Genomic DNA, 27,920 nt, shown 5'->3' with positions numbered 1-27,920 from the left:
GATCTGTAAGAATGCAAAACTATCACATATGAAAAACATGTTTTGCTCACATAAGTGTGTTGCACCATTCCTGTCAGATCCAGAAGGCACAGCATCGTTTTTTTAATCTCATTCTGTCTGCAAATCCAGTCTCTTGTTTACAAACGAATCTGCGGTGAAATGAAGCAAACAAATGCGCAATGTCTTACCCACGTGAGCTGGATCTTCATTAAAAATAAAGTTCAACCTCATTCCTAATATTGGAATACGAAGGAAGTTTATGCAGCGACTGTGTTCTTCCACAACCAGGCACTGCATACTATTTTGTAACCTTCAACGGCATGTTTATTGCTTGGTAGCTTGATCCGGTTTAGCTCCACCTAGGCCTGTTATTTACCTATGACATGTCATGAACGAATCGGAGGGCGGGCCTACAGCATTGACCGTTCGCATAGACCCGCCCCCTTTAGTTACTGTAACTGTTATGTCTGACAAGCCATGGCGCTCCCACACCACACGTTCTCACGTAGAGAAAATACATCACGGAGCAAAGAGGATACTGACAACACGCCGACAGACAGGACAGAGCAAGTTACTTTCGATATGAAACAAAGTCTCAACTTAAACAATTTTGTTATTCTTTTAAGAAATTAAGAATAGCGTTTTGTGGCTCTTTAATGTATCATGATCGCTGTAGCGCCTCAGTTAAAGCTGGTCGTGAACCGATCATCTCTTCCTTCTAGTTCATTGATAAGCATCAAATGAACATGAATGAACACTAAAAGAAATGTTGTTTCAACCGCGGAAAGACGTCAGTACACACTGTTTTTCAAGTTCAAGTCCACCGACGTTAATCTACTAACTCTCCTGACTGCTTTGTCGGACAAAACAGCAGATTTGGCGATGTGATTGGTCAGATCGCCTGTCAATCAAACTCGCGGCGAAGGGTGAATTATGTGTTGCTCTTCTTCTGTTGAGGCGGCGTTTCACTGCTCTCTGACGTCACAAGGATGCACATTTGCAGATCTCTCGTTTGATGAGCCAGCTGTCAATAAAAGCTTTTCTTTGTCTACAAAAGGACGTTTTCAGCTCTGAAACTTACAGGATATTCTTAAATCTCAATGACCTTTTATATATCAAAAGCTCAAGGAAAAGTTGATTTCTCAATTCATGACCCCTTTAAGTGACGTCAAAACAAACTAAAAATAAAATTAAAAGAAATAGGGTCTTTCAGTATTTACATCTCATACCGTCTGTAAACTCTTGTATTACCAAGGCAATGACTGATGCATTTGCTGATTACATTCTAAAGAGCTCTGTTATCAGCCCCACAGTGGGAAATGAAACCATATCCGCACCGGCTGGACTGGATCGGCACGGTTAAGTAAAGAGAACAGTTTGGCCGTACAGTGGAAAAGCGGCTTAATTTAAATTTAATTATGTGTTTCTGCTTCTTGGCGGGATTTTACTTGAAAAGTGCTAAGTCTTTTTATAAGTAAGGAAGAGGAAGGTGTTATTGATCATGTTTGACACCATGAGAGCGAGAGAGCAATAAGACAGGAACAACCTGAAGTAACAATATGGAACATATGGAACAACGGGGGATTTTATTGGTTGGTTACCTCTTATCACTACCCAACTGAATTTTCCTTTTTGTTGGGGGAAGATATAATTGTGGCCTTCTTTGTTAGATGTAGTGCACTCGGTATACACAATGCATTGGGGTTGAGGCTGCTCGTTTGCATTGTTTTCTCATTTAATGCAACCATACATTTTTAAAAATAATAATAATCAAACTATATTTAAAGAAATAATGCAGAATCGTAATCAGTTTGGGGGTAAGGCATTACAAGTAACGCGTGTTATGTAATCAGATTACTTTCTTCAAGTAACTAGTAAAGTAACTCATTACTTTTAAATTTACAACAAAATATTTTTAGATATTATTAGATATTTTTATATTATTATTATTATTATTAGAGTTACTTTTCCAAATAAGTACTGCAAGTTACTTTGTTTTCCAATGTATTGACTGACAGCTCTCCTGTCCTCATGTTGAGGCAAATCAGGAGGAAGTGCAGAGGCGTTGTGTGTGAACTTGAGGATTATTGTAGATCTAGAATAAATGTGAGCATGGGTTTATGCAAACTCACAATAATTAAATGTTAAATTACACAAATAGACTTCATGTATTTAATCTCACTTTATTAACCAATGTCTTTGCTGTTGACCTCTGATGATCCAATTAAACCATACTAATAAGCAAAAGGGACTTTAGATAAACATCACATTTGTGTTTTAATTTTTTTCCTATATTCTTCTTCAATCCAGAATGGCAGCACAGCTGGAAGGTTTGTTTGAGCTGCGACCTCTAATGTACAGATCTGAATTCGCATTTCCATTTTTGATGTGAAAGGGCCTTTGCATTTGCAAAAAAATGTTTTGCGTTAATAAAAACAAACAAGCAAGCACAGCCCAGATAACAAAAAGTAATGAAACCCATAAAAAATTTTAACTAAAAAACTATTACGCATCTTCTGAAAGAGTAGAGAATCTCCTGCTCAAAACACAGGAGAAGATGCAGAAACAAGCGATATCACATGTAAACAGATTAGGGATGAGTCAAGATTTTCGAATATTCGATTAGTTGATGCCAATAGCGCATCTAAAAGCTGTCAATCAACTCTCAGGGTGTTTTATACAGTGGGCACGTTTGCTGCGGTCCGAGCGTGAGTCTTCCCTGCACCTCCGCAGGGTTGGTCTGGTTTCACACTCAACTTGAACCCTGGTGCTTTTGCGTTCATCTCACATCAGATAATCGAATAATTCCCAGCACACTATATATTTGATAATATTTTTGATGATCAAATATTATTTTTGCTTTAAATGCCCATCCCTAAAACAGATGCATATTTAAAATAACATGATCACCAAGATTTAAGCAGCAAATAAATCAAAACTATCTAATTTTACTGAATGAAATGTCGACCCAGGACGAGCTCTAGGACTGTGAAGCTTTGGGGTGTTGATGAATGTTTTAATCATCATGCTGAATCCGTAGTCTTTGACAAAAACACAATTTTCTCAGCATCTTGTTTAAAATGTTGCTTTTTTAATGAAACTTACCCACATTCAAGTGTTGATAAAAAAGAATGCATGAAGCTAGAATAAAATTTTGTTCTTTTCACATATTGCAGATATTCATACAACAAAATATTCTGGGGGCCATGAAAATTTTGTGAGACAATTATCAAAAACGCTGGCGGGGGAAAGAGTTAAAGGAATTCAAATTAACCTAGAAATGTCTCCATAAATATACAGTATATACAGTGCATTTCCTTTTTTTTTTTCTGGGCTAGACTGCCATTTTATTTTCAGTTTGTATTGTTCGAGGGCTCTTGCTCTTCTATCTTGCCTCATTATAACAGCTGGCTCCAATAAACGTATATCTAGATAGCGTCTAATGAAAGTCAGGGGGACATGTTGATGAAGAGGAAGATCTGTTTCCTCGGCTCTCACTGACATGCAGGTTTTTGATTAAAAGCTCCGCTGCAGACTCGCAGTCTCAGGAGACGCGGTGATACTCTGCGAAGCATCTGGCTCGGCTGGCTCAATTCGCACCAGAACTCACACAGCAGGAGACTCGGAGAGCAATTTACACTCATTTTACAATGAGAATAAAGAGATCTTGACAAAGTAATGAGCAAATAAATCCTGTGGGCTAAAGGAAAAAAGAAAAAAAAACCCACCATCAAATGACAGCTGTATAAAAAAATATGTTTTCTCTTTGTTTTACCAGGCGAAGCACAATAGAGCCGTTTCCGTTTGATCAAAATATGGACATCATTATGTTCAGATCGTGCCGTGTGGCTGCTCAACACGGATGGCGAGCTGGTACAAATACAGTCTGATTCCTCCCATCCCTGCATGTGTTCAGCACGGCAAACCACGCATGGCCGTTGCCGTGGGAACAAATCAGTATTGCCAGTCAGCAGCTCTGTGCCAAGGTCTCGACTCGGATCAGTGTGTCCTGCTCGCCCTTGCCCGGGATCTTGTCAGAGCCGGCATTGGCAGGCAAAGCACTCCCGGATCAAAATCTCATAGGCCCCGGGCCCCAGAAGAGCTGATGTGAATTGGCTTGAGTTTGAGCCGCACCTCTCTTTTATTGCGCTAGCTTCATGCTGTCTTCGGTCTAATTGACCTTCTCAATAAGATTTCACATGTCTTTGTTTAGCTGGCGTGTTTGTCAGGCTGGATGAGCAAGAGAGCTAATTAACTAGAAACAATGAACTGACCCTTCTCTAAAACTCCAACCCCTTTTGTTACTGTTGCTCAGCTTTATGTAACGTCCCACAAGAATGAAACCAACAGCTTCTAGTGTAGTAAAATGGGCTTATAAAGTGGTAGAAATCTAATCTGTGTTATTACGTGGGCTGGAATAAAGTGTGATATTGTGAAGCAGCTTTGGCAGGAACATGATTAAAAGCTGATGATTAAAAGACAGATATAAAATAGTTTGGTATGTATTTGCGATTGTATCACAGAAGCAACAATTGAAAAACAAACTCCAATATTTTCAGCATTCTGTGGAAAACATGCCGATATTTATTTGCTTTTATTACAAACAATAATAATCATTTAAAAGGTAAATAATGCCAAACTCACACAATGCATTTGAACAATCTCTTTTTCCTTTGAACTTTTAGTTTGTAAGTATACAAAATGCTAGTTTTCAACATGAATAACATGAAATAAAGGGACAAAAATGTAAAAATGTTTGTTTATATTAAGAATTATTTTTGCTGACTTGCTAAACTTGCTAAATTATATATAATTATGTGATGTGTGTTTTAACATATCAGTTACATATGTAACATGATGTGATATTTATATTATTTTTCCAATCGTATTTTTTATTTTTAATATTTTATTATGACAGATGAATAACACTGATGATCTCTTCATCACGGCACCTGTTAGTGGGTGGGATATATTTGGCAGCAAGAGAACATTTTGTCCTTAAAGTTAATGTGTTAGAAGCAGGAAAAATGGGCAAGCGTAAGGATTTGAGTGAGTTTGACAAGGACCAAATCGTGATGGCTAGACGACTGGGTCAGAGCATCTCCAAAACTGCAGCTCTTGTGGGGTGTTCCCGGTCTGCAGTGGTCAGTCTCTATCAAAAGTGCCGGAGACAGGGTCATGGGCGGCCAACACAATTTTAGGACGGTGGTCATAATGTTATGATCAGTGTATACACGCACACATATATATCAAATGACATAGTATATATTACAAATATATGTATTTTCTTTTATAGTTTTCTAAATGTAATATCCACAAAGTCATGGGATTTTGAGAATGACCCATCTGCGGTTTGTAAATCAACATATGTCTCGTCTGTGAAACGTGAGGATAAATGTGTCTTCTTACAATCTGCAATCAATTTTGTACCAACTGGTTCAACCATGTGCCGAGTTACAAAAGCCAGAGGAGATCATAAGTACACATTTTTTGTCTCACAAGAGTGATATCGGGCCTAATCTGCAGGATACAAATTTAGTCTGTTCATCTGGACTAAAGCTGCACATGCTCTGAATGCGACACTCTGCATTAAGATTACATATGGCCTCCTGGAAGCCATGTTACACTTTCTCAAACGAATCTCCTGTAGAGTGTGTATAGTACAGATGGAGCACTTTAATTGGCCATTGTTTTGACAGGCTCTCTCACTGAGTTAGGCCGACGAGGAGAACTCTGTGCGTGCAAAAGAGGACCGTGTGGTCTGCAGGGACACAAGAAACAGACTCAATCTTTCTGAAAAATGCCCCGTCCCATTGCACAACGCTGAATTGGCAGCAGAAAGACAACTTGTGCATCTTGCGTTGACCTGCTCACATGTGTTTAAAATCCACCCAAAAATGTTTTCTTTAACTTTGTAGTATTGAGTGGTGTAAATGATTGTAAATGAGAATGTATCGCTTGGACCATTAGTCTTTCCTCTCACATCTCTGTCTAGCAGTCGCCGAAGAGGTGATGATTCACCCCTGGTGCACAGAGAGAAACGGCCACACACACATCAATTACACACTCTCTAATGGCTGCCTGTTCCACACAATCCACGCCAGTAATGTCCACTGCTCCGGTGCTTATCTAAAGGATAAAACAGCCCTGTCTGATAAGGTGAAGGTCAGTTATAAAATAGCCATGGATTTCAAGGTTTAATGCAACTCCAAAATATCACAAGGCCACCTTTTGAAGGAAGAACCGAGGTTGAAACATAAAACTACTTTTATTTGTCTCTGAAGCACACAAATAACATTTCTTTTAGTTTGGCCAAATAAAGTCAGATTTAATTGGAACCTCTCAGTACATAATCGCTGTTTCTTGCAATACATGCTTTTTAAAGACCCCCTGTGGTGAAAATCAAGTTTTTAATGTTGTTTATATGTCTATGTGGTGTTTTTGATATGAATTCAGACAAACCATGTGCAGAGTCTTAAAGGGTTAGTTCACCCAAAAATGAAAATTCTGTCATTAATTACTCACCCTCACGTCGTTCGAGACCCGTAAGACCTCCGTTCATATTCGGAACACAAATGAAGATATTTTTGTTGAAAGCTGATGGCTGAGAAAGGCTTCAGATAGGCCTCCATTGGCATTCAGTACACTTATACTCCCAAGACGGATAAAAGGCACTCAAAACATTGTTACAAAGTCCATCTCACCACAGTGACTCTACAATAATCTTACGATGCGACGACAATAGTTTTTGTGCGCAAAAAAAATCAAAATAACACCTTTTTCCAACTTGTTACTGCCTTCCGCGTGTGCCTCCACGACGCATGCGCGAGAATATGACGCAGATCCGGCGTTCGGACACATGACCCAGAAGTGATTTGTTTACAATCAGAGGAAGACGCGCGTATCTCAGCTGTTGGATTCTACATTGATCGTGCTTTAGGTCTCGTCGTAGTGCTCAAAATGGGGTTAGAGTGTGCATTTCATGGATTCCCGAACGCCGGATCTACGTCATATTCTCGCGCATGCGTCGTGGAGGCACACGCGGAAGGCAATAACAAGCTGGATAAAGGTGTTATTTTGATTTTTTTTGCGCACAAAAACTATTGTCGTCGCATCGTAAGATTATTGTACAGTCACTGTGGTGAGATGGACTTTGTAACGACATTTTAAGTGCCTTTTATCGGTCTTGGGAGTATAAGTGTACTGAATGCCAATGGAGGCCTGTCTGAAGCCTTTCTCAGCCATCAGCTTTCAACAAAAATATCTTCATAGTCTTACGGGTCTCGAACGACATAAGGGTGAGTAATTAATGACAGAATTTTCATTTTTGGGTGAACTAACCCTTTAAGTCAACACCATTGCTGAGTATTTTCATTGAAATCGCTGGTGTTTCTGACGTCGCAAACTACCTAACCAATTCAATTAAAATTCAAGAAATTCAATTTGGCCAACTGAAAATTTTAGATGTGATCGCTCACTAGAAAATGGTCAATTGGAGACATTTTTTTTTTTCAGTGTACAGTAACTTGAGTAAAAGTTGAGCGAGTGGGTCTCTGAGCTGGTGTGAGTGAGTGGAGGCGGGGATAATTTGCATATTCATGGGTCTGTGTACACTAAATAAAGTAAGGGTAGAGTTACAGTCAAGCTATTTTAAGGCATGAAGATTTTTTTTTTCACTGGAAAAAAAAACCCATTTAAATATGTAATTTTGGTGATTAAAGATGAGTTATAAGGGATAAAGTGATTGACCACAGGTGGACTTTAATGTCTCTTGAAACATGCCTTTTACTAAGTAATTTTTCAATAGAAATGTATATTCAATTCAGTTCACATTTATTTGTATAGCGCTTTTCACAATACATATATAATTTCAAAGCAGCTTTACAGAACAACAATAATCTGTTGTTATTTTTAATGAAAAACAGCCCCTGGGACATTAAAGTGCTTGACGTTGACGAAACACCCTTATCATCAGGACAGACAAATGAGAAAAGAAGATGTGTACAGCTCATTTTATCGCTTACCATTCATGAATATTCATCTACAGCAGTTCAGGTTAAGGGTAGCAAAGGAGAAATGGGAAAATCAGGAAAGTCAATATTGTGAAAGCTTAGTTAACATGTGTGCTATATATGGCACATCACTCTCAGGGCTAAGATCCCTCCAGAGTGAAACGGCTCTCATATCATTTGCTGATGTGGCTATGGGTCAAATGACCAACATCACTTGTAATGATTGAAATAACCTGAATAATGAACCTGATATGAAGCCATTTGTACATGTATTGATTCTACAGGGAATAAAACACGCAATTTCATACTACATACTGTCTGGCGTGGTCAACAATAATCTGTTATCAGTGCTGGATGGGAACTCATTACATGTTATCTAGATTACATAATCAGATTCCAAAATTGAAGTACTTGTAATTAGATTATATTACATTTTAAATACTCATAATTAAGGCTGTCACCAATTATTATTTTGGTAATCGAGTAATCGGTCGATTATTTTGCCGATTAATCGGGTAATCGGATATATTTTGTGGCAATAAAAATGGACCTAAGCAAACAATAGCCTTTACAATGACTTAAAATACCTATATAATAACCATGAGGCAATAATATTTGGTTCAAATAAAGTAATCATATGGTTTAACACTTAAGCTCTGGGACCATTTTTGAGGATTTCCGCCTGGATTTGGCATACCCAAATTGAAAAGCTTACCATACCCACATGCAGTGGTCTAAATACACAATGGTGGTGTCATTCTTGATTAATCTGATTACTTTGTGAGTAAAAGTGCACATTAGAGTAAACAACATGAACGTATAGTTCATTTATCAATGGAGCATGCGATGTGCACTTCCCACGTACATGTACACCTTTTAAAACGGGCAAAGAAAAAAATATTACGACGACATAATGAAAGTAGAAATTAGTCATTTAAACAAGCCGCTAAGCAAATATATACAGTTACAGTACATACCACATAGAGACGTCCTGCTGTAGTCGTTGTTGCTGCCCCTTCTCAATTTCAGCCTCTGGATCTGATTCTGGATCATATATGTATGGCTGAATCTGATTGATAGCCATCGTTTATTTAGGACAACGTTTTTTCTTCCATTTTTCCAAGGATGTCACAGCTTTCAGAAGCTCTCAACGCAATAGAGCGCTCCTGACTTTTTAGCTCCGCCCACACGATACGCCTCCAGTCGCTCGGTTTTATTCGGAAACACTCGGTACAGCGTATCTGTCTTTTATAAATATGATAAAACTAAAGACTTTTCGGAGATATGATAGCCTTGATGCCAGCCGAACCTAGCCACGCCCACAACATTTTAACTCGGGCAGTTTCGTCTGGACTTGATCCGTAGAGGAGTAATTATGCCCGAACAGAAACTGTTCGGACCAATGAAATTGTCAGGGCGGGCTTTAGACGATGATGGACAGATGATAAACAGTAACGTAATCATCCACGCCATCAAAGGCGCTTGGGTTGAATTCGTTCTAATCCTAAATGGAGAACTTGTTCGTATATGCATTCATCTTCACTATTTCTCTCAGAAATTATGATTGTGTTGGTAAGTACTCTGTGTATCCTTAAATTCTTTTTTTACAACACCGGCAAAGATCGTTTACACTCATCTTTTTCTTCTAACGTTAGGCTACTTAAGGCCGCAACATACTCTGCAAGAACAGAGAAAAAAGTTCTCGCTCCCAGGGCTACGAGAACAAAATTACGTCATTTTGTTCTGGGAGAGCCCTGGTTTGGGAGTTCTCGCAGCTTGTTCTCGACACATCGTCTGAGCAGAACTTTTTTCTTGTGGGTGTCCGAGAACTATTGTGCGATTGGTCAGAATTTTAAAGTGGGCGGGGTTAATGCTGAGAAACGGAGATGTTCGACACCTGCTTTTCTCGTGAAGTATGTAATGTCCTGGCCATAACGAACTTTGTTCTTGTTCTTGCCACCTCGAGAAAACAAACAAATTTCTTTGTTCTTGCAGAGTGTGTTCCAAGCTTTATTCCAGAGTGCGTGCAGACGGGGTTGCCAAGTTTTTACAACAAAACCCGCCCAATTGCTAACGTTACTCAAAACTAGCCAAAAACAAGCTAAATAGCTTTCCGGGGGGGTTCTCCGGGAAAAAATGGCATTTGGGGGGGGTAAAATATGTGTTATTTTGGCAGGGCTGCCTGCTAAAATTCGCATTCCTGTGTCTGTATATCACATAATTGGGGTTGTTTCAACCCGCGGACTTGGCAACAGTGCAGTTGAGTTCTGTTGACATTTGACAACTAACGTTATGCATCGCTCCGTTGCTCTGATTGGTTGTAGGTCTATCCAATTGAGGTCTTTCCTGGTTCGGTTGAAACACGCGCCATAATCACAGCCCAACGGAGCAGTATCAGACTCAAATTCTGACTAGAATTGAGTATGACGACGTCAGGCTAGAGATATGAAGGATACTACTCTATAGGTACTCAAGATTGACATGAGATTGACTGAAACTGTGTGTGATACCCCCTCCCCCCACGAGAAAACACCTCTAGTGTGTTAATCCAAAATCCGAGCTACTTTTTGACTCTCAGTCACCCAATAGTCTAAAATGAGTCATGCTTCCTGTCTCAGCCTACCATCCAGCCCTGATTATCCTCTTAAAGTGCCCCTATTGAAGGCAGCGAGGTTTAATTGGCTATGCAAATAGTTGGCACACCAGACTCATTACCTACGAGGATCGCAGTAGGCTCACGATGGGAGGATGAGTAAGAGAACAAATTGGCATTTTCAAGCCTCACAAGCTTTTTCTCCCTAAATACAAAGACTCTAGATAGACTGTGGTGGGAGAAAAAGAAAATCAGCCATTCTCTTTGTTGCTAGAAGAAGTGCTGGGTCCTTGTTTTGTAATTCCCTCTAGTCGGAGTTCGGTTTTGTAGCTCCTTTAGAATGACTGCAGTGGTGTAAAAAGCATCGGACCAGCACGGGGTGCGCAGGGAATCCCCATGCTAACTCAAACGCTCACTGTCTTTAACACCGAACATTAGCATGTCAATAACAGCACAGTATGCTTCCGAAGACATAGGGGGATTAGTTTAGTACAACGCGAGACTGTCGATAAACCAGGCGCTTTTACCTCAGAATTCCCACTGATATGTTTTCACTGTGGACAAATCGATTGGTTTTCTGTTTATCTCATTTAGCATTTATGGAACAATTGAACAGCATCAAAGCCTGCATGCGCACCCTCTTCATTAAAACCACACGGAGCCTTTCGGTCAACAAATTCTGTTAAATCATTTTGTAAAACCATCAACTTTGTTCCAACTGTCCAGCCGACAGAGCGGCACGCTCACATGTGGTCAAAAGATTATCGCGTGATTTGATGCATACAAAATGTTTGTTCAAACGCAGCGCATTGTTTTCAAATCCCTTAATTTGAAATAGTGGCTCACTTCTCGGGAGAAAAATTACCACCAGCTGCTCAATCCTCCTTTGTAAACATAATTTGTGCAACTGATGGACCTTAATGGGATTTCTCCAACATTCATTAGGCTGCAATAGCCATTTCAAAAGCACATGTGGCCTGCATCTCAGCACTGAGAGACTGGACACCACGGAATGTCAGATGAAAGAGAGCAAGTAGAGTTGAACAAATCAAAAACAGAGCATTAGGAGATCTTGAAATCACATCTCACAATCAATAGCCAGCTGTGGAGATGAAGACGCTGCAGTTCTGTTTTAATGTCTCGAGGTTAACCTGTGCGATAATGGAAAAGAGATAGAAAAGACCAGAATATTTAGTCATATCGTAGTTTGGTCTGTATTGTATGAAGATTTTATGAACCTCCTGCCACCCCAGTGTCCTCATCCTCTTTGCTGACATTACAAAGAAGAGCCCCATAGTAACAGTTGCTATGCGTTCCAGGTCACTGAATATTTTGGTGGTGACACCCTTTTACAAGGCTTGGTGATAGATAGATAGATGGATAGATGGATAGATAGATGGATAGATAGATAGATAGATAGATAGATAGATAGATAGATAGATAGATAGATAGATAGATAGATAGATAGATAGATAGATAGATAGATAGATAGATAGATAGATAGATAGATAGATAGATAGATAGATGACGGATGGATGACAGATGGACGGATGGACAGACAGACGAACAGACAGACAGATAGATAGATGGATGGATGGATGACAGGCGGGCAGGCGAATTGATAGATAGATAGATAGATAGATAGATAGATAGATACACACACACACACACACACACACACACACACACACACACACACACACACACACACACACACACACACACACACACACATACACACATACGGTGTGCTTACACCCCAGTGATGGTTTTCCAATTAGCCTAGATTGAAAATTACAGTGACCACAACCGGATCAATGTTGGCAAGCAGATATAGAGCTTACATTAACCTGCATTAAAGAGCAATCTGCCCATGGGCTATTCATAATGCATAGAGTATCCTGTTTTTTTTTGTCTTTCTTTTTTTTCCCATATTCACATTAGAGTAGCTCAAATGGTAATTGAGCCCCTACCTCAAAGTGAACGAGCATGATTTAATTTAAGGCTAAGGAGGCTGAGGTTGACCAAATCCATTTTTAACCTGATAATTAAAGCCCAAGGCAAGAATACAGTGTCATCCCATCGATGTAGCCGTGTTTAAACTCTGGTTTAATATCTTGTTAAATCGTTAACATGCTAAATTCTATCTGGTTTCATCAGTTTATCTGTCAGATACATGCAAGGTCTGTTACAGGTCAGGAGTCCTGCTCAGAGGAAACAAAAGCCAGAGGCAGCTGAGAGCAGCACAGCCGGCTGACGCTGATGTGATCTGCAGTGTTCTAGCCAGATTATCACACAAAAGATGAGCCCTGATTTCTAACAGCATGCTTGACAGCGCAATAGCTTTAAAGAGCCTATCCGTAACTACTTTAACTAGCAGGTCATTAGAGGAACTACTACAATAACAACCTGATGACAAACACAAAACCTCTTTCTGCGGTTCAAGTGGTGCTGCTGCTGCACTGTTATGAATATGTTTTAAAAGGCTGATTTGTTGCATTGTTATATAGTTATATTGTACAGAGATGAGAAAATATAACAAATGTTAATTAGCAAGCATTACTGATGCCGCTCGTAAGGCCATAATTAATCAAATCGATGCAAATTTTTGGAATAATATTATTCAGTCAATTACATCTCACAAGGATAATGAGAAAATATTTTATTTGGAATGCATTTTAATCAAATGAAATATTTATTAAACATAATTACATGCAATACAAGTCAGATATGGCAAGAGGCCAACCAAATTAATTTTTTTATCTGGTCACACTTTAGTTCAGGCTCCTTAACTATGACTTTTGCCTCAATAAACTTCTAATTACTGCTTATTAATAGTTAGTAAGGGGTCACATTAAAGGGGTCCTTGATTATGATTTGACTTAAACTTTAGTTAGTGTGTAATGTTGCTGTTTGAGCATAAACAACATCTGCAAAGTTACAACCCTCAAAGTTCAAAGCAACGGGAGATATTTTCTTTTACAGAAATCGCTTTTTAAGGACTACAACAAACGGCTGGCAGGGACTACAATGAGCTTCTTTGCGGATTAGTGACATCACAAACCCTACAATTTACATAAACCCCGCCCCTGGGAACACGCAACAAAGGCCATGTTGAGAAGAGGAAGAGTTGTTGTAGTAGTTTTGTATTTCTCTGACAACATACACACTTTTAAGTCTGGATAATCTAATGAAAATATTAGTACACGTCTTTTTAAATGACATATTGTCCCAAAACACATTAATATGCAAATTAGATACAGTGTATAGATGCATTGCCTAGAATGGGAATGGCATTTATGGCCATGTTTACACACATATTGCATAAAGTAAAATGGTATATCAAATTATTCTGTATCTTTCATAACCATGAGAATCATCTTTATACAAAGTTTGGATAAAAAAAAAAAAACTTTAATAAAAAACTTTAAATAAAAATTGATTGGTGAATGAAAACAAAAAATCCCATTGTTTGTCTATTCATGTCTTTCAATTTCTGTTCTTAACATTGTCAACTGTCAATCAGTCTTGAGGGCGGGGTTTATTGATATCGTCGGAAAGTATGCTACACCCTCAAATACTGCCTTGCTTTAGTAGGAAATACTTCTTAGCAAACTTTTAGTCATATTGGTGTCGACTTGTATTGTTCCCGGGTGCAAGAATTCAAAGAGTGAACGTTTAGTGGAAGGATCCAGAGCGGTGTAGGCAGTGGATAAAGGCTGAAAAGAAATGGCGGAAATATGTAGAGAACGCCATGATTGTTTGTAGTGACCATTTCAAACTGGATGAACACCGTGGCTGCGTCCGAAATCACGTACTATGTGAGTAGCTACTACATTTGAATTTGAACGAACTTTGCGACCGTTAAAATAGTACGTTCTGTATAGTATGGATGAAAGTAGTATGAATGTAATCCGGACGTCCTACATCCGCCATGTTGTCATGATCATGTGACCTACCAGCGTCAGTTGCGTCCCATCACCTCCATTCATAAATCGTCTCCCGTGGCCTCATGGGATAGTAAAGTGTCCATCGTATGAGCACTTCAGAATCTCGCCGGAAGTACATTTACATTTATGCATTTAGCAGACGCTTTTATCCAAAGCGACTTACAACTTGGGGGTACAATAAGCGATTGGTCGTGAAGAGTCGAGTGAGCGCAACAAGTGCCTGAAATACTTAGTCCGTGTACATTTCTCAGTGCAGCACAAGCTAGAGTAGGGAGGGAAAGAGGAAAGGAAAGTTTTTTTTTTTTTAAGAGGTTAAGTGCTCATGGAAGAGATGAGTTTTTAGTTGACTTTTGAATGTTGTCAACGAATCAGCGTTTCGGATGACGGTGGGAAGATCGTTCCACCAGCTGGGAACGTTGAATGCAAATGTTCTGGAAAGGGATTTTTTGCCTCTCTGTGATGGTACTACAAGTAGTAGGTCATCCGCACTTTTCGCCGACTGTTTTTCGAATACTATGAATTCGGACATACTACTCTGTTGGCATATTGTTTTTCACACACTATATCAAGTCAAGTCAAGTCAAATTTTATTTCACATTTACAGATGGCTGAGACACACCAAAGTGCTTCACAATAAAGTGCTAAGTGCAAATAAGCAAAGGAAGGCAGAGAAAAAAATCTATAATTAATAATAATAATAATAAATTATTATTAGATAGAGAAGTATATATAGTAGAGAAGTATTCGATTTGGGACGCAGCTCGTGTTTTAGGCCAAACAGAGGGACACACGTACAGGTAAGAAAGCTGTTGCCATAGTGTTACATTTCTACCATAAGTCTGTTACAATGTTCTGTTAATAACCCAGTCTGTGACAGCCTGAGTTCCCCAAACAGAAGCCAAATCATTAAGGCCAGATGCTCTGCTGTATCAATCCTGTTTCATACTGTAAGAAGGACATTATTGAAGACTCAAATTAAATATGAATGCACTTGGTGTCCAGAGATGAAACGGTCATGGTCACGTTATAGTGAATCCACAGGATTAGAAAATCTGATTGGTCTCAGATGTTTCACAGGGCTGGGATCGTGAGTGCAGCAGCTGCTGTTGAGGGACTGGGGTCTGATGCCAGACGGCTTCACCGTGTTACTGCTGTTCCAGAGGATGGGCACGGAGGACAGATACTTAGCTGAATTAGATTTACTAAAAGGAGACTTTATTGTTTTTAAAGGTCATTTGCTTGTTATCCCCTCATGGCTGTTGCTGCTCCTTTTGCATTCTCATCAAGTACGCTGTAAAGTACACAGTGTCTTTACAGACATTTATATGAATCAGTCTTTTCAGCAGGAGAATGAGAATAGACAGGATTTTGGACTGTGAACATTTCCCCCACTCAGGAAAAAACAGCATGTTCATGCAGGGAATGTTCGCAGATTACGTAGGTTTTTTATTTATTTAGTTTATTGTACATGCATCAGACAGAAATCTTTTGTCGTAATTTATTTCTATTTCTTCAGAGTTCAAACTGAACTGCTATTAGAGCATCTGTTCCGTTCCATTACTCCCGGCTGTTTTTGAACCAGTCTTAATTTTGACAGCACATTGTGATCTAGTTTTAGTTGACTAAATATCATAAGATCTACAGTAGATTAAGTCGACTAAAATCTAATGAGTTTAGTTCAATTGTAATGCATTAAATTGAGCGTCAGCGTCAGTTCTGGCAGGCCAGGTAGTCAAGACGCTGCTATGTTATTTGTAACAACACTGTCCCGTCAGCTGATCTGCTTCAGCTGAGCTGCATTAGCTGGTTAACTCCCCTCGCTGCTCAATGGCCAAAGCTCAAACAAGGCGCCCTATTTAAAGCACATTCGGTTTGCTCATACATGCTTGCTGCTCGCTACTGCTGCCCGCCACCTCCCCAGCTCCTCCTTATGCATAACGTGGCATTTTGCTTTTGTCATGTTGCCTGCTCTGTTCACAGGGGGATATTTTAGCTCTCAGTCCTAAACTGTGAGCGTTCCCTAATGCTGCTGCTGCTGCTGTCCTCTGGTGCTCATGAAAGGTCAGAGGACTCCCTGAACAGAGCCATACCGCCAAATTTCAATTCAGGAACATCAACTTGTTTGCAATCTATTCAATAAAAAATCGTAATTATTATTATTGTTTGTGTGTTCTTGACTTAATGGACCTGACAGAATTGAGCTTTTAAGCATTATATAACCGACTGTTACTTGAATACATGTCAGACATTGTGTTATTGACATTAAAAATACATGAAAGAGCTCAATTCACAGTTTTTTTTTAACATCTATATAGTTTTAGTTAGCATATCAGTTTAAGCTAAAGCTAAGTTTAAATTAATTTCACTTAACATTTATTTAATTGTTACCAAAAACGTATATATAATGCAAGACTTTTAATTATAAACAAGCTTGAAATACACCGTGACTCTTATTTTGAAATGTTTAAGCCTTAATATTGCAGTGGCTCATTCAAGTTCAGATGAGGGAGATAAAATATGCATTGTTACAACCGTCTAAAACATATTAGGGTGATTTCAGGGTGATTGGGACACTTTTAGCCATTGAGATGACTTGGAAAAAGTGTCCAATCACCCTGAATTCACCCTACCATATGAATATCGTAGAGTAAACATTGTCATTATATCTCAGCATTAGTTAATAAACATAAATGTGTAATTCATTGATTGAGCCGCTTTGAAGCGCTGTCGCGTGAGCCTGTAGAAGCTCATCAGTGCCGTGTTTTCCCGCCGTTAGATCCGCACGTTACAATTCACATGTGAATCTGTTACACAGGACATCAGTTCTGATGGGATCTCTTCCCTAATTGTCCCTCCCTAACATTTTTGTCTCATTTTTATTCGTTGACGAAAATTACAGTAGATTTTCGTCATAGTTTTTGTCATCCAAAACTGGTTTATTGTCTCGTTTTTGTCAGTGAAAACCATAGACTGTAAAAAAATATGGACGTAGTGACCATGACGTCACGTATAGGATTCTGATGAGCCGCTCTGAAGCACAAAGTATGGACGAGCTGACCGTCGCCATCTTTGCAGCGCGTCACTCCCAGATAACAGAAAATGGGCAAAAAGGCGTGACGTGGGCGGAGCTGAAGTGACGTGATGACTAACAGACAGCAGATAACTGGCTATCCACCTGTCACTCGAAGTGGCCTCGCCCTTAATTATGCAGAACTTGAATGCTTTATATAATGTTAATGAATGAGTTATAAAAAAATTAACCCCCCCACAGTTGTCATGAAGGGCAAAATTAGCCGTATAGACCCAAACCACAATTTGTACCAGACTGTAAACATGTTTTAATCTGCTGTATAGTTGGCCATTTTAACATGGAGCTCAATGAGATTCTGCTCCTTCTGGAGTCTGTCTCTAGCGGCCAGTCGATGAATTGCAGTTTAAGTCACTTCCGTATTGGCTTCAAGAGAAACTGCGGGAGGTTGCCGCTTGGTGAAAACAGGTTGTTGACAAAATTGATGATGATAAATTATTTGTCAACGAAATTAACGAAATTTGAACGCAAGAACATGACCCATATGAACTGCGCCCGACTAAGGGAATGTTTACACGAAAATGATGTACTAAAAACAGATAGGTTTTTCCTTTAGCCTTTTCCGCGTAGGCTACAGATGACACAGTTGTCAAAACGAACTACGAAGGCAGAGAAAACGACAAAAAAATGCTGTATTCTGCTGCCATGCTGGTAGATGGCGATGTCACTTTGTAAAGAAAATGTAACGGAACTGCTCTGAGACAGAAGGTTGAGAATCCAAATGCAGCTTTATTTTAAAGGGTAATCCACACTCATAGTCAACAAACAGGCAAGAGGTCATAACAGGTAATCAGTCCAATCAGGCAAACAAGACCAGAGAGACAGGCAAACCACGGAACAGGCAAGAAATCCAAAACCAAGAGACAAGAAACCAGGGAAATGCAGTGTGAACAAAACAAGACTTGCAATGAATGACAGACATGACCAGGCATAACTCTAATTATGAGTTAGCGTGAGCTAACAAGGTAATGGGGAGCAGGTGGATGAAATCAGTAAGGAAGTCCCGGTAGTAAGTGATGTGGAAAATGTAGTCCTTATGCTGCATTCACACCAAACGCGAATAGAGCGTCTACCGCGTCTAGTTTGACGTGTGAACATTTTGAATCCATTCGTGCGTCCGCTTTAAACAACTACATTTTTACCTGAAAAAGTCTTAAAACTGCATTTTGTAACACAATAGTAGACTTTTTAAATTATGCAGGGTTTCTCATCACGTCACTTTACCACGTTACCTCAGCGAGCAGGCTCCTGATTGGTTAACGCGGCGCGAATTGACAACAAAGTACAGATTTTTCAATTCGGACGTCAGACGCGAATTCGCTTCAAACACGTGAATGCACAAAAAGCACCACTCGCTCATAACGTGCGTATCACGCAAGACGCGCGAACTGGACGCGCGAATGAGGCGGAATCGCGCCACGCGAAACACGTCTAGCAGGACCTCCAGACGCGCGTCAACGCGCCTTTACATTGACTTAACATTGAAGTCACTCGCGCCGGACGCTCTAATCACATTTGGTGTGAACGCAGCATTAGATGAAGTGACAGTCCGGGATGGAGTGCCCTCTGGTGGTAACCACGGGTACTCATTTGTGATCATGAAAGAAACACTGCGCGCCTGATCATGCATATGATGTCACCATTTTCACAAATTTGCATTTTTGTAGTTTACACGGAGACGATAACGGTTGAGTTTTCAAACCCGTTTTCAAAAGCTTACGTTTTCAGGCCCCCAAAATGCTGTTTTCATGCAAATACACAGCCAAAACTAAAAAAGTTTTCATTTGAAAACGGTGTTGTGTAAACAGCCCCTAATTTTGCCTTTTCTTGGTAAGCATGGTTTGGTGATATGTTTCCAGCTGGAGCTGTGCTGACTGCAGAATTAGCAAAAAAATTATTTGCATTTAAATTGGAAATACTTAAATTGTAAGAAGAGTTCTTATTATGTACTGTTCAGGGGGTATGAGTTATTAAATTTGCATTATTGCATAATTTTTAAAGATTAAAATGCTTTCAGAAATTAATGAAATATAAGGTAACTTGTTAAAACTTTATATAGTAAGCATATAAGGTAAATTAGTTGGAAAATAAAATTAATTTAGTTTTCCTAATCTCTATGGCTTTCTGCAGAACACAAAAGAAGATATTACATTATTTGCATAATGACATTTAAACTGATGGTCATTCCAAAGCATGACCGTGACCAACGAGTGACTTTTTTCCGTGGAACACAATGAATATATTTTGAAAATGTCTCATTGCTTTTTGTCCATATAATGAAAGTCAGTTGGGTTGTATCAAAGACATTAGACATACAGAGACGATGCACTCATATTACTTATGAATGGGACAAAGTTCAAAGCAATATGGCGGAATAAATCCCGCCTTCTGAATAAACCCAGCAACCTCTAATAGCTGTCCAATCCCAGCCCTGACATCTAGGCTAAAACAAGGCAAAATTTGGGCTGTCAGTGAAAATTTAATAGATGTCTAACCTTAGCCTAAGTATAGACTAGTCATCTACAACATGAACATGAAGAAATAAAACCAAACACCTTAATCACTCTTGACTTTGCTAACATGATGATCAAACATCTCACAAGTTATTTTGACATAAACAACATGTAACCGAATTCAAGGTTATTTTGGCTAGAAGTGGGTTACTCATAGCCGGACTATATCGGGTCTATAGTTAACTGAGACGGTGAAATGACGGCCAGTTGATAGTTCTGAGATCCGCACTTTTGACTGCAAACACACATTGGCGGATCTAGCCTAAAAATGCCTAAAAACACTATTTGAGCATTAAAAAAAACACATTTATGAGACCGTTGTTGTCAGATTTCAGTGATTTCAAACAAGAAATGTAGCTTGGTGAGCTTGGTGAACAGCTTTGGAGAATTTGATGTTTGCTTGCATGTACTTGCATGACTGAAATGGCCGTTTCAAAGATGGCCTCTGAGTGAAATGCCTTAAAGGGACTTTGGTTGTATTGACAAAAATATTCATTAAAATATATTTTTTGTTGTGTTCCACACAGAAAGGTTTTGAACGCCATGGAGGAGAGTGAATGATGTCAGAATGTTCATTTTTTGGGTCAGCGATCCCTTTAACACGAGCGATGGTAGACTATTAAAAATAAAATACAAGTTGCTTTTGTTATGCCTCTTGCCTCCGAAACTGAATAGGCCATTTGCTTTTGTCAAACACACGTGAGGCGTGTGAACAGCGTGGTCCTCCGCCACACATGTGCTTCAGAAAGGAGTCGAGAATGCATGTCAGTCATCTTACGATGGCGGTCAGTGAAGTGTACCTTCTCCTCACAAGCATATCAAGACTCAGCATAATAGGATTGTGCCGTTTCTGTACAGCTGCCAGACATTATTAAGAAAAAGGTGAGCCACACACGGTATGAATGGATGAAGTTGTTTGGCACATGGAGGGTGGGCGGCCACGTGAGACCCCGCTGAGGAAATATGGCCTGGCATCCTCACTTTAGCTTCTTAGCCCTTCTGCTACTATGAGCCGAGCTCTTCCGGGGGTAACAGCTGCTGTCCCTGGGGGTGTCATGGTTCTGTAATGGGAGTGTGTTTGTGTGTGTGTGTGTCTACGGCTGCACAACTAAAGTGGGCCAGAGATGGCAGCCAAACACAAGCTCAAAGCCCTGTGGTGCCGAATTCAAGAAGGTAGAATAACAGCCCAGCCTGAGGCCTGGCAATCTGTTTTCCTGCCTTTTCCTCTCTTCCTCTTTTCTTATTCGGTTTCTCAGCTGTTCATTAGCCGTCCATTGAGAAAGAGCTATGGGCACCGCGAGCTGGTAAAGAGCTGATCTGGCCATAGCGGTGTGTAACTCTCTGTGGCAGCGTCGGCGATGAATGAATAATGCAGCCATGGTAGCGTCACTCAGGGAACAATTGTGCTGGTTAATATTCATGGCATGGAGATTCAGATGGCGTTGTGAATCGCTTTACAGTCTTTTGAGAGCTTGGACTCCCCCAACGCACTAACCTAGCCTGTCTGTGTGGCACATGTGAAAACAGTGTGGGTTCTCCTGTGAAAGAAGCGAAACACTTGCAGGTTGAATCGGAGTGCTTGTCTGCTACGTGAACAAATTGTTCACATGTGAGCGAAAGAGGTTGAGTGTGTGAACTTGTGCGAGTGTGTGTGTGTGAGAGGGAGGGCAAGAGTGCCTACAGCCAGCGGCCCCGGCCTAGCGTGCTTTCAAATGCCAACGTCAGAACTGTTTTCGGCAGAAACGCTGTGAATTTTACCCACAGGACTTCAAAACATTTTTGGAATCTGCCTAATCCAGAAATCCCTGCAACCGCACTGATTTATCCGAGGAGTTGCATGATACTGTTGGCTGTATTATTTGTTTCTGTCGCCTCGGTCCTCTCGAGCGCTCCGAGTTATGGCAGGTCATTCAGCTTTTATAGCTTACTGTGCTGAATATATAGTATGAATACTCTGTTTGAGTCTTTAATATTGTTAAAGGTAAGATAAAGCTATCAGTGCTATGTGCTGACACCACGGAGCGCTGGCTAAAAATGTTTGAGAGGATTGAGAGCCCTCACGAGAGAGAGAGAACAGCAAAGTTCACCTGGTAGCATAGTTTACTATAGGCCTGGTGTCACAGACAGGGCTTAGATTAAGCCAGGATTAGGCCTGTGAAAGGCAAGGCTTTAAAACGTATGCAAATAAAAAACCTTTGTCTTTGTTTATAACTGCAATGTCACTTGAGCGTAAGCCTACCTCTGCATTAAGGCTGATTTACGTATACTCGACACGTCTCCCACAAGTTGGCTTGGGTGTGTGTGGTATAAATTACATCAGTACGGCATTGGGTACGCATTTTGCGTGGCAGTGTGCACAGCATTTTTTGTGACTTTCCGTGCAGATCCGCTTCTGAAGATGCACGACTTTGAGGCGAATCTGGCCGAGCATGTACGTCTGTAACCCAGTTTGCTCTTGTCTAAATTAATTGCTTATTTACAAAATGAGCCCACAATAGCAGAAATAAGCAGTTTTTAATTAAAATAAAGGTCCATGTTTAATAAAAAATTTCACGAAATTAAATGGAAATGTTTAGTGAAAATTTTTAAGAGATTGTTGTTTAATTTAGTTCAGAGTACTCAGAGTCGCCCTGTCGTTTGTAAGAATATTACAATGGTGAGCGTTTGGGAAAACGCCTTGTTATGAAGCGACGAGAATACTACTTTTTGTGTGCAAAAATAAATAAATAGCGGCTTTATTCAACAATTTCTTCTCTTCGGTCTCTGATGCTGTGCACATTGACTACGTTTACATGAACATCTAATTATTGACCTTATTCTGAATAAGACAATATTCTGATTAAGGTGTTTACATGAGTTGCTTTTAGGATACTCCGTTCATGTTCCCGTTTTACATGTTAATGAACATAGATCGATTAATGGTACGTCATTACGTCCCCATGCCACGCTACGCTGTCCGATGTCCAATCATAGCGCGACTTTGGCGGGTCTGTTCAAATTCAATGGGCTCAGGCAACCCACAGTAACTTTACCTGCAGGTCTCGCTGTCACTTTATAAAAACTAGGGTTTTTTATACTTTTTAAATGTAATTTTTAATATATATATTTATTTATATAATGTCTATATATATGTATAATTTATTTTTGTAATATTATACATTGCCTCTTTCAGTTTTTCAGAGACACTGCCCCTCTTGCATCCTACCTGACAGCCTACATTTCGAATAATAGCTTTGATTAATGATGAAAAATGTTTCAAAATCGTTATTGTTATAACGATTGTTTTCGCCTACCGCCGAGACACAGGCGTTCACTGAATGACCCATAAGGCTCGCGAGCCTAGAGGTTCCCGACCGCTGTTGTAAGCAGACAGTATGGTCAATTATGAATATGGAATTACAGATAAAAAACATATTTTATTTTACTTTTACAATGAGCAGAATAATTACAACAAAGAGATAAAAATATAGAGGAGGCCGTGTCAGAATGAGCTGTCAAACAACACGCACCATAGCAACACGTTATGGCAACGACATTTCAGACTGACGGATACATAAAAGATAAACGGGAATTTTCCGACATCTGGGAGCTTTGTTTTGTACGCGCTGTTATATTAATTATAAATTCAAATTCTGTTTTATTTGCCACAATATTATTGATGATTGTTGAAAGGGGCACTTTTGATTAATTTTAAAAAGGGCAGGGGCTCGAGCCCCCAAAGCCCTCCCCTCTACACTTGCCTAGTGTGTGTGTGTGTGTGTGTGTCCTGTCACAAAATGCGGCGAAAACTCCTACACGACATTAACAGTTAGATTAAGATGTCTCTAATGCTCTCCGATAATGCGACTAAAATAGGCATACTCCTCATGTCTTAATTCGATTTGCGTTTACTTCGAGTATGACTTTAACCGGATAAAGGTAATTAGAAATCGCTGTTTGCATGGTAGCTTCTTAATCAGAGTATGGTCTTAATCAGGTTAATATCAGAGTATTGTTGTCCATGTAAACGTACTGAGTGTAAACACAGTGCAATGCTTCTGGGTTCGACGTCAGAACGCCCGCTCAGTATTGTCGTTATTCTTGGTTTTTTTTGCACACAAAAAGTATTTTTGTCGCTTCATAACATTAAAGTTGAAACACTGTAGTCACATGGAGTTTTTTAACGATTTTACTACCTTTTACTATGTCTTTACTACCTTTCTTTACCTTGAAAGTGGTGATTACGTTGCAGTCTATGGAGGGGCCAGAGAGCTCTCGGATTTCATTCGAAATATCTCAATTTGTGTTCTGAAGATGAACGAAGGTCTTACGGGTAACGACATGAGTGCGAGTAAATGATGACAGAAATTTCATTTTTGGGTGAACTGTCGCCTCAATCAAAAAGCCTGTTTAAAAGTGGTTGCCAGTGGTGTTTCAAGATGGGAAAAGTCCTCGACAATCACTGCAAACTCACATTCAGGTCCGTCTGTCTAATCTGGTGTTGGAACGAATGCCTGCATTTTACAATCCAATCAATTCCCAATTCAATAAAATCAAGTCGTTCTCCCATTTCACGAGGGAATACATCATATTAGGAAAGTGAAATGAGGTGCGAATGCCAGTTGCGATGTTCATAACAATAAAGGACAGGACATCATCAACTTCTGTCATTTATTTGCTCTAAACTTTGTAGTTCTCCGTTTTAGGATGAGATAACCATACGTGACAAATCATTTTCACGTTCTTTCCCTTGTTTGTTCTCATGTCACAGTTGACTCAATTGAGCTAAACTTTCCAGCAAGAGTCGCCCAATCTGTTCAAATGGCAGTTCCTCAACTCCCAGACGCAGCCTCATAGAGATGTACTTTCCGATAACATCGCTTACACATCTCTACTAATGGCTTCATGGTCCTGCCCCGGAGCGGCACCGTTCCTGCTCTTATGTAATGATTTACATATTTAGCTATGGTTGTTATTGCTTCAGCAGCTGGCAGAGTTGGGTTCAACACAATAAAAGAGAGCGATGGACGCACAGAGATATTAGACTTTCTCAGTCTAATTGGCATCCCAGTTTTGCTAAACGCCGGCCATGCATTGCTCCCGGGGTTGTTTTTTCAGCATGCGGGGTTGTTTTGACACTGGGTCAGGTGGGGGGAGGGGTCCTAAACTAAGCTCTTAATGACTGAACACTAATACCCAGGTGTAGATTAGGAATAGCAGTGCTCCGGAGCCATTAGCGTTGACTCTTCTCTTGTTTTGATACTTATCAATGCAGTGCAGATATGAAATGCGTATTGAACCGCCACTTATTTGATCCAAATGCAACCGAATATAAACTGAACTGCGGATGGCCTGGACTAAATATCCTAAAAGTGGTGAGTTTCAAAATGTGTTAAAATGAAGTCTATGCTGCATTACTGTCAACAGATCCAACAGAAGCAAAACCGATTGTTTTCCAACGACTGTTTCCCAAGCTAGTGACTGAATCCCTCTGGTGCTCTTTGAGCTCTGTACGGATTATGAGTGAATCTCTTCTTCAGGCTTGCCTCAGGTCCCTGTCACAAGCTCATCTCTGTGTATATCTTAACATATGCATGGCTTATTCTCCAGGGCTCATCCACACAGCCGCCTCTCGATCGTGATGGAGAAACACTAGTCTCAGCCTCTGTCGTTGCTCGTCACCGCAGAATATTTGTGCCCTGTTTGTTTTATGCCTTATCACAGACTAGACAAAGAAGGTTTGTCTTACCTTATGTAGACGCTGCTATTTCCACCACATGCTGCTGCATGCTTCATTCATTAAAAAAATCCCTCCATCTCTCACTCTCCGTCTTTGTGTGTCTCTCTTGATTGCTTTTTCTTTGTTTTTGGTCAGAGCATCCCTGTATTTGTTTGTGCTGTGGCTTCTGGATCAAAGTGGAAACACTGGCTGTAATTAAGAGCCTTGAGGACGAATCTGCCGGTAGATCTCCCCTGTTTTCCTCTCTTCCCTGTCAGACGTGCTCTCACTCAAGCCTACAATCTGAGAGAGAGAGAGAGGGATGTGGGCAAGACCCTGCAGTAATGCTGTGGTAATTTGCTTGGTGGTTGTCCTCCGTCTCTCCTCCTGATTTCTCTGTCTTCATTCAGCGTGGCGGTCTTGGCTCAGTCGGTCTGTCAGAACGCATGGAGACACATCTGTGAATGTGTTTATGTGGCTCTAACGTAGCCTCTTCGGCGAGGCAGAGACCCCCTCCTTGCTCAAGATGTGCTCACTAATGGCATGTACCATTATGGCTCAGCGCAGGGTGGGCTGTGAGGGAAGGGGGGGGGGAGAAAGAGCAAGAGGGGAAAAAAGAGGTTTGGTAGATGGGTTGATTGGATGTTAGTGGTGATGTGCATGTGTGCGTGTACCATTATTGTTGGACATCTTGTCATTGTACATAAGACAGAACAGATGCTGTACTTTACTTTATATGTAAAGATTGTCACTGCTGTTCTTTGAATTAATACCACACACATTTGAAATATGTTGCACTACTAAAAGGGATAGTTTGTCCTCATATAACAAACGTGTATGGCTTTGGCTGCACGACATATCATTTTAGCATCGATATCGCGGTGTGCACATCCACGTTAGTCGCATCGCAGGATAGGGATAGTATCAGTATAAACCAGGCACCACGGTTTGAAATGCACATGATTCTCTCATTAATTGCAAAGTTTAACCATCATTGTGTCACAGTGGTTGCAGAAAGGGAGACACAGACGAAGATAGTAAATGCAAAATGACAGGTTTAATGGTAATAGAGGCAAACAGATGATCAGGCAGCAACACACACTTACTTAGACGGTGAACTATTTATATTCGAACTAATTATATTCGAATTCTAAAGGCAATACTTAACGTTAGAGGGAAAAAGTACTGTACATTTACATTTATGCATTTGGCAGACGCTTTTATCCAAAGCGACTTACGAAAATAGTGCCGATAGTGCCCTTATTACAGGGAAAATCCCCGAAACGAAAATAGGGCCCTTATTACAGGGACAATCCCCCTAGAGCAACATGGAGTAAAGTGCCTTGCTCAAGGACACACTGGTGGTGACCGCTGGGATCGAACCAGCAAACTTCTGCATATCAATTCCATGGTTTAACCCACTGGACCACCATCTCACTTACTGTATTGTCTCCTATGCCCACAAGAGGGCGCAATCGAGCGCAACAAGCAAATGTAAACCAAATCAAGCATTGCGTCTTTTATTGAAATTAAATGACTAGGGCTGTGCGATATTGAAGAAAAATGCGATATGCTTGTTAAATAATGCGATATTCGATATGCGATACGATATTGCTTTAAGTGTGTAAAATCAATTTCTTTCTCCAACTGATATCGTTCACTTAAAGCATAACCGACTATGTTTACATGAATACTCATCGAGACAGCCATTTCTACATAACTCTGTGTGTATTTGAGAGTTCGAGTGTGTAACCCGAAAAAAAGAACGGCTTTTGCGCACGTTTCGGTGTGTGTGTCAGACAGCAGACAGCACGAGACTGCAAGGAGTTGTTTTTCGCAAGTTTTTGCATTTAATAACTCTTTTTAACGTCAAGCAAGTCACATAAGTAACAGTCGTGAGCCCAGTCTATTCTCTGCTATATGCGTCAACATAAAACGTACACTTTTTTAACGCCTATTAAAATCATTCAGATATTGCATGCCCTTGCGATATATACATTTGCGATATTCCGATAATTTCGAACATTCCTAACCCGAACCCTAACCCTAACAGAATGAACTAATAA

The 27,920-nt window shown here is 40.1% G+C and overlaps 1 protein-coding gene across 2 annotated transcripts in view; it reads right to left on the bottom strand.

Annotated features, from left to right (window-relative positions):
• Positions 1 to 26,350, bottom strand: part of b3gat1a (beta-1,3-glucuronyltransferase 1 (glucuronosyltransferase P) a) — a 143,522-nt gene extending 117,172 nt beyond the window's left edge. Inside the window, exon 1 of one of the 2 annotated variants that reach the window (XM_079825043.1) lies at positions 25,885 to 26,350. The gene's annotated coding sequence lies outside the window, so the exon portion shown is untranslated. The remainder of the gene's footprint in view (positions 1 to 25,884) is intronic. The other variant, XM_079825044.1, reaches the window with a different exon arrangement.
• Positions 26,351 to 27,920: the final 1,570 nt, after the last annotated feature.

Source organism: Gobio gobio, assembly GCF_949357685.1.
Source record: "Gobio gobio genome assembly, chromosome: 9".
Taxonomy (NCBI): Eukaryota; Metazoa; Chordata; class Actinopteri; order Cypriniformes; family Gobionidae; genus Gobio; species Gobio gobio.
This window is presented reverse-complemented; position numbering and strand designations above follow the sequence as displayed.